The sequence below is a fragment of the Apaloderma vittatum genome, unplaced genomic scaffold (assembly GCF_000703405.1).
Source record: "Apaloderma vittatum isolate BGI_N311 unplaced genomic scaffold, ASM70340v1 scaffold38215, whole genome shotgun sequence".
NCBI classification, from domain to species: domain Eukaryota; kingdom Metazoa; phylum Chordata; class Aves; order Trogoniformes; family Trogonidae; genus Apaloderma; species Apaloderma vittatum.
Window position 1 is genome coordinate 33,863 of NW_009716259.1, and position 8,742 is coordinate 42,604.

Here is an 8,742-nt window from a genome sequence, read left to right on the forward strand (position 1 = left end):
CATGCCTTGCTGGCATGAAAATCTAATGTATCACCCAGCAAACATGGAGCTTGGCTACTAGAAGCCCTGAACGGAAAGATCACCAAATGGGCTTTGTTCCATGCTTTGAATGATAGTCCTGGATGCGTGGCCTTTTATGTTAGTATGTTCACGAGAGACACCTAATTAGATTAGGAGAGCTCTAAATAAGGCAGTAGTAATCAGCTAGGAGAGCCCCATGTAGACCGGCTGGTGGTGAGGAAATGCAACGTCCCCACAGTCACCAAGGCTACAAGGAGCTTTAGCAGCTGGAAAAGAAGAAGCACAAACCAAAGTGCAGAGTTTAGTACTGAGGAGGGAATCAGTGACTTGGAGTAGTCAATTTGGGTAAAGAAGGCTGTATTCAGGTATTTGGGGAAACTCTCCTTCAGCACAAACTGTGAAGCCATCCCGGTGGCACTGGAGCCATGTGGGAAGGAAGGTGGGCATGGAGCAGAAGAAGCCCACAGGCTTGGTGCCACTGCATGGGGAGGGAGAAGAAAGGAGAACATGTCAGAATTGTTTAAAGCATTATTTGTGGTAAACACCCTTCATGTTCAACCATGAGATGAGGCAGCAGATATGAGGCAAGAAACTAGAAATGCTAATGCCATTTGCAAAGCATGAGAAAAATAAATACGTTGCTATTTGACTGCAGCTAAACATCAGCTCACACATGTCTAATTAATTAACATGGCAGTTAATTAACAGGAGAGTTTTGATCTGCCATAGCAAAGCTTTGAAATACAGTGGCTCACTAACTCATTTATTTCAGTCAAAATTAAAAGCAAACATTTTTATTGGCCCTTTTGCAGAACTCCATATTACCATAATGGCATCAGGGTGGCATCCCACTCATCTGAATCCAGCCAGAATTAATCTGAGATTACAAAAGGTAAATAAAGGTTGGTCTAGGTCAGGGAGCACAAAAGCAGCCGTGAGACGCTCCCGGCTAAGCTGGGTCCCTGGTGAACTGCAACTGGCCTCTCACAGCCTCTTGTTTGTTGGTCTGGGTTATTTCCCCCTCAGAAACCTGAGCAAGACTGAACAAATGAACAACTAGGCCAAGAAGACCTTGAATTATTTTGTTTTTCTCCCTCAGCAATGCATCATCTAACTTAGGATCCTGTATTTTAAAGAAAACACCACTAGTGTAACCAAAATCCTTTGCTAGCCCGAGTTCCTTCAGTTGTGTTAGGGTGGCTAGAAAAGTTCAGGAAAGACTCTTGCTGCTGGCTGCAGCCCCAGGACAAATGTCTACAGCAGCCATTAAAGTCCCCCTTTAGCAGCAAAGATATTTCCTTCTCTAGGTACAGCCCTGGGCAGACCTGGTCTCCTACAGACCTGAGAACTGGCACCTGGAGGAGATGTACATCACCACAGGATCTGTAAGTCATCGTAATTTAGAGGCGGTTCTGGGGCAAGCCACAAAAAAGTGGTTTAAAAATACCTCTGCCCTTTCAAGGGTTTTGTGTCGCACCCGCCAGAAGCAGAGAACGGAAGCTCACCTTACATTTTAATCAGTCTTTCCCTCACTTAATTTTAATCTGACCCTGAGTAATGCCCCCTAAGAAGATTCATTTAGAAGCAGATTACAGCATCTAATTTGCTAATGATGAGACATCATCCTCAGAATCACAATCTTCCGTTGAGACTTAGTAGGTGCATCAGGAAATAAGATAAAACTGTCCTGCCCCCCTCGGCATTGTCTTACAGCTGGAGCGCTCCTCCCTGGTGTCCCCCAGCCCTGGCTTCAGTTCTGCCTCAGGTGGGAAGGGTCACATCTTGCGGTACTGGACTGCAGGAAATAAGCAGGAAAAGCCTGGATAAGGATAAGGTTATGTTTGGATTAGAGACCCGTGGGTAGCAACAAGGTAGTTCCTGTGGATCAGTGCTTGAAGAACAGCAGGCTCAGGTCAGCATGTGAGTGTGGTCCGAAGCTACTGGGAAATGTGTTATAGCTTTCCTATGTACAGATGAGAGATCAAATGTTTACAGCCAGAGGGAAGGGCAGCAGGCTTTTCATCAGGTTTTGCAGTCAGATGTATGGGTGTATGGGCAGGATTTTCTGGATAGTGCAAAGAGAAATCACAGAACACCCTTGAGGAGTGAAACATGAGGGACACAGAACAACTTTCAGTGGGGCAAGGAAAGGAGGGAAGGGGGTCCATGAAGATCATAGAATCATAGAATCATAGAATCATAGAATCATAGAATTATAGAATGGCCTAGGCTGGAAGGGACCTTAGGGATCGTTTAATCCAACCTTCCTGTCGTGGGCAGGGGTGCCTCTCAATCTTCATGTATTGCTCAGGAAAGGTACTCAGATACATTCAGAAAATGTAGGGTATCTTTTATATTCTCTGGTTACAAAATAGTTCATGATTACAACCTGATTCAGCTTAAATTCAGTGGAAGACACAAAAGTTTTTCAATTTCTAGATCATACTTTTGTGCAATGGAATGAATTCTAATAGCTGAAGAAAGAGAAGACGTGAATGGAAAGAACTGCATTAAAGCCAAAGGTGCCATAGTATCCTCAAATTCTATCCCAAGCAAAAGAAAAACTTTCAGGAAGGGCTCCAGACTAAGAAAACTGAGTCAGCATCTCACAAGTCTTATTAAGTGTAGCAGAGAGCTCAGAAATATTGCAAAAGTATTTGATCAGCAAAGAAATCTCTGTTCAATAAAAGGAGTATTGCCAAAAGTCAAGCTGAGTCAGACCTGCGAAGTGTATTAAAAGACACAGCAAACAGTTCTCCAGCTGCATGAAAGAAAGAGGAACAGGTAAGTAAGAAAACTGTAACTGTAAAAATCAAGAACTAGCTTCCCAAAATTGCCTGAACCACACTCTGCACACCCATCCCACATGCAAAGACAGAAGATGGTCAACAAATTCCTGTTGCGTGCAGTGCTGCATGGTGGTGGATGGAGCCTGTGAGCACAGCGGAGACATCCTGCTGGTGTTTGCTGTGCATTTCATCCCTGCTGTGCTGCTGGCCATCCAGCCTGAGGGCTGGGAATCGTAACAAACATCTCACCATGCACAACAGGCCACCTCTCTAGCCTGCCCCATCACTGGACAGCCAACAGGAATTTGCTGATTTAAAATGTTCCTATGCACCATTTTACCCCACACAGCAACACGGCATGATGCAGACTAGGTATTCTCTTGAGTGCAATGTCTGGTTGACAAATGTGACAGAGAGCCCAATTGCAATGAAGAGTTAATGTCTGGCAGTCAGCAGCACGTAAACTGTGTGTGGTTCTTGGTCCTCATGCCATAGCACATGCTATCAGCTGTGGCAGAAACTCTCAAAGATTTACCTCCTCGAGGATCTCATGATGCTGTAGATCATACCTGTGCTTTGGATCAATAATGCACGACTGTTAGAATACATTTGTAGCAGGGTTTGTCATTTAAATTCCTTCTCATGCATCGTCGTTTCCTTCCCATAGTTTTGGTTCACTTTAGGAACCAAAGTGATGCAAAGTAAATGGGAGCAATCAGAGTATTCACACTAAACCAGACTATTGCTTCAGATCAACTCACTAAGGCAGGCATGACCAGTGGAGATGCTAAAAGAGAAGGAAAGCTGATCCTCAGCAGATAGAGGTTCTCCAACAGCCTTTGTCAGCAACTGAGTTGACGGGAAAGAGGGAACTGGTTTTAAGATGGAAGTTTGTATAGTTCTCAATGTGATTGCATGTTTGTAAGAAAACTAATTAAATGGTTCAGGCATTCCCTCCTGTTCTGTGTCCTACATTGCAATGTACCAACACCAAATGGTGAGAACTACCATGCTCAGTTGATTATGTCATTACTACCTGCTGGAGATTTCACTGTTTTTCAATAAGTCATGACAACCATTTATCAAGTTAGGGGTTTGGATGGACAGTGGGTTTAATCTGGTTCCTAAACTGTGCTTTAACAAGTGCTACATTTTGGTTTTTAACCATTTGGTTAAAGTAAATAACATTCCTATGGAAAAAAATAAAGGCACTGCATAGATCTATACTGAAATTATTGCATGGCCTGGAGCAGTACTGCAAGTAGACGGCTTACTGATAGGAAAATAAGTAAAACAATTTATAATGTGAGGGGAGGTGTTGTCTAGGGAATTTAACAGGAGGTTAACAAACATGGTTAAGTTAACCATAGGTGCTACAACAAAGGTCTCACAAAGATCTTTTTCGTGTTAACTCTATAGACGCAACTACAAATATTATACAGTACAATTTTGCAAAGTAACACAGATTGTGTATGTGAAATAACTTAAACTGAAAGAGAGAGAGAAAAGGAAAATAAAACTTATTTTAGCTATCCACTTGTAAATAAAAATAGTATTTCATATAATAGACTTTAGGATTGCATTACTGACAAAAGGCATTTAAAACATCCCACTTATATTTCACCAAAATAATAAATAGGGGTTGATATGGTATCTATCCTCATAGGTTCACATTATCATACATGGATGCCTGATTAGTTGGTCTGTAGCAAATTTAGCTGTAACACATTCACCTCTACTCATGGAGATATTTCAGTCTTACAGTCTAAGTAAAGAAATACAAAGTTCAGGAGCATATTGTGTTTAGAAATCTGTCTGCATTTCTTTTGTGCAAAGAAAGTCATAAGCTCTTCAATATTAATTTTTGTGACTTCCTTTTGAAGGAAGAAGGATATTGTGGGGCAGGGTTTGAGTAAACTGGAAATGGGCTTGAGGAAACGAGTCAGATGAGTTGGGGCTGGAGGAGAAATTGTCACTTATTAGCCTTAATTGAGATAGACTTTACTAGCAATAACTGAATGCAATTTAGATGTAATTGGTGGTAGCTGATAAGCCATCTGCCTTAAGGCAAGAACGTTCAAAAGGAAGTGCTGAAGAATTTCCAGGAAGATACAAGCACAGCATTACATACTTACATTCAACTCGCTCTGAGTTCACACAACAGCATTGAACGTGCAAAGAAGAACTAGTCTAACCCACCAGAGATGTCCAGGTATCCAATTCCTCTTTTTCAAACAGTCGTGGCCTAACAAGGATCAGTTGTGATTATTTGGCCTCCTGTCTTGTGGAACTTACCAGAGCAAACTGCTAGATGTTATCAAGTTGGTTCTTACCTGAACTGGAGCATCCCTTCCAGAAAACAAATACTCTTGATTACAAGAAAACAATCACTTTTGATTAAAAATAAAAATCTTATGATTGACTTCACCAGGTCTTCTGACAAGGTTTTCTAATGGTTAATCACTTTCACCTTTAGTAATCTGCACATTTCAAGACTTGCCAAGTTGGCCATTGATTTCCTGCCACTGAATCTTATTACATATTTATCTACTAGTTTAAAAACCTGCTGACGAATATCAAAAGTCACATTCAGCCTTTGCCAGTGCCACATTTCCCAGTGGCCACTCACAAATTGCAAAAGGTTGCACAGAATCAGACCTAGTTCACAGCAAAGTCCCAGCAAGAGTTTCTGCAGAGCCTCTCCTACCTTATCTTGGTAGGTTTAGGTGACCCGTAAATGACAGCAAGAGACGTAACTTCATCTGCAGCACTGGGTCACTGAGGCACCAACTTCAAATCCCCACTTTGTTTTGGATGAGACACCTGTGTCCACATCTCCCACACTAATCACAAGCAAAGGGTGGCTGGAGCAGGCTTTGCTCAGCCTTTTCTGTCGAAAGGACTGTGATGTGACACAGGGGGATGTGCAGCCCTGTGCTGAGGGTGCAAGCCCTGGCGAGGAAGCTGGCTCAGGTCCTAACCTCAAGGATGCACTAAGTGCAGTTGCCACAACTGCTCAGGGATGTACATGCCAAACCTCACAGCTGCAACTATCGTTTTTCATATACTGTGACACTGAGGCAAGCACTGGGAAGTGGTTTAGCTCCTCAGCCCTCTTGGCAGCAACCCTGGAGGGCCCCAGCAACCCCTGAAATACATGACCAACTGAAAAATTGCTAAGGCAGGAGAGCAAGGAAGGTAACAAACACCGCGTAGATTACCTTTAAAGAGCTCGGTTGCTCTTTAAGCACCTAAAAGGAAGTCTGATAAAAGCCTCAAGGAAATGTATTTCAAGCACTGTCATTTTTTAAAAGCAAGAAGCAGCATGAACCTCCCCAGGATCAATCTGTGTTGTGTCTGTCTGCCTCTCACTAATGTACATTAGCAGGTGGTGTATATGGCCCTGACACCCCGCAAAGCCCCCAGCCATCCCACGACCCAGTGTGCTGATGTCAGGCAGAAGATGGTCCTTCCTTGCAAGGCTTTGGAAGACCACTCCAGGGACGCCATCGCAGTCTAAGAGCCTGATGGGCTGTGGAAACAGTTTGGACCCTTGTTCTGGGTCTCAGGAAAAGCCTGGGATTTGGTCAGTCATTACAACACTGAGCACTGGGAAACTTCAGTCTCTGTGTAGATTTAGCCCCCCGTTAATTCAATATTAAATTTGCCACAGGAAATGAGCTTCTGGAGCAAACATTGTGTGCTTTTCACCAAGCCAACAGTGTAACACTGTAAAGCAAACAGAAATCTAACAAATAGTCTTTTCTCAACATGTGGCATAAAATCTTTCCTCACACATACAATAAAAATTATTAGAGGAATTTAATCAGGAGCAACAAGGGAGGGAGCAGACAGTGGCAGGGGCAGTGCAATATTTGTGCAGGAATGGTAGGGAAGATGGAGGAGAGGAGGAGATACAGGGATCCTCTGGCCATTAGACCATATTTCCCTTCTGGACATGGAACTGAATCTTTTCCTGCCTCAGAGGTGTGCAGATGGTAGACAAAATCCTTCACCTTAGTGTAAAACAGAAAGAGGATAGAGGATTTGCTACGGATCTGAAAAGGTCCCAACCCCACAGCTAACAGTCAAGACTGAGTCACATCATGGAATTGATTTTTTTTCTGTGGTTTGTCTGGAATTTTTTTGAGCAAAAAAAAAGGAAATGGCTTTTCTTCTTTCAAATACCACATTACAAATATGTTAAGTGAAGAAATTAGGAAATTGAAAAATTAAGAGTTCCAGTACAGCCTTCATTTGACTCCCTTTATGCATATAATTTATAACTTGGTCTCTACAACACTTTCTTTTCACCCCACAGGATCCATTTCACTGACAGGAAAAAAAGACAGGCTTATAATTGAGGTAGCTGAATCTCATCCTAGAGGTCTGGGGATTGAGTCTGTAAAGCATTTAAGTGTTTTGCCTACTAATCCTGGACCTGATGTTTATGGCATCTTGGGGAACACCCTGAGCCTTGAAGAACATCTCAGTGCCCTGTGCTGGTGGCAGCAGAGACAACACGGGGACATCCCTCCTGAGCAGGGTCTCCTGTTTCACGAGGAGCGGGCCCTTCGGCTTCCTCCTCTATGTTGATGCGTTGTTGCCACTGAGACATTGCACCCCACCATCACTCCAGTTTCCCTGAGGCTTACCCTGCCTTTTAAATATAAGACACACTTTGGACTAAGGCTAGGCTTTTAGGACTAATCATTTCAATATTAGGAACAGAGATTCCAGGATCAAATCAGAGGTAAAACACAGTGCTGTTCTGCACTTAAAAACACTCTCCCTTTGCCATTTCTGTGTGTGTCTCCATGAAGTCCTCCAACCTGTCCAGGCTGTGTAGATGGGAGGTGAGTGTTCCCACAGCCATCCATCTGCCCACCTCCTCTCGCCTGAATCATTTATCTCCTTGTTTGCTCTTATATTGCACTATTTTGTTTTCCCACTCCTAATTTGCTTATGCTGCAAATGCAAACTTAATGACTTGAACTTTATCGTCCCCTTTTATTAGTACCTTGCTCAAGGATACATTGACATAACACACCTTTTGAAATCTTTATGAAGTTGTGATAGCATGCAATGTACAGATATGAGATGTATTAATTGGGCAGGCCTTCTATTAATCTACCAGCTCCAGTGAGACCCATACAGATACCATACACATACAGCATCAAGGTGTTTTGTCCATACTACCTGTCCCACTTTTCTCTTTAAAGATTTTGAGAGCCATCCAGTAAACTAAGATTATTTTTTTTTAGGGAAAGGCACTGTAAAGTTGTATTCATTAGTATTCATTAATAATTTTCCATGAGGAAATTAATAATTTCACATTCGCTGCAGAGTCTGAAAGGTACACAGTAATTAGAAGATGGAAAGGCTTGCATAAATATCGACCTTTCAAAGACTGAATGCAATGCAGGTTTTGTAGGAAAAATTACCTGATATCCTAAGGACTGTGTCAAGATGGATTCCTGCAAGAAGACCTGTTAAGACTGCCTGAGGCGCCTTCTTTCAGTAATTTTCTGTTCTGTATTTGATTACACAACTGTACTGTTCCTGTAACTTAGAAGGAGCATCGAATGGATTCTAAACCACTTATTTCCAAGAAAGGAACATTTAGAGAGGTTCAGGTGCCTAAATATAAGAAAAGCTGTCTAATGTCATTTTAGATGCTCTGAGGAGCCTGTCTGGCTTGCAGCTGCTGCTCCAGCAGGCACAAATCCTGCCATAAATCCTGTGTCAAAGCTGCCAACACATTTAGATGACTCCAGCAACTGCCATCATCTCCAAAGGCATTATGTTTAGGTACCTGAATTTTCCCGTTTAAATTACATTTGAACACTGAAAACAGAGAGTCATCGGATAAACTCAGCTATAACTCCAGCCAGGATTTCCTAGCCACATCGCACAGTTACTCTTATTTCTC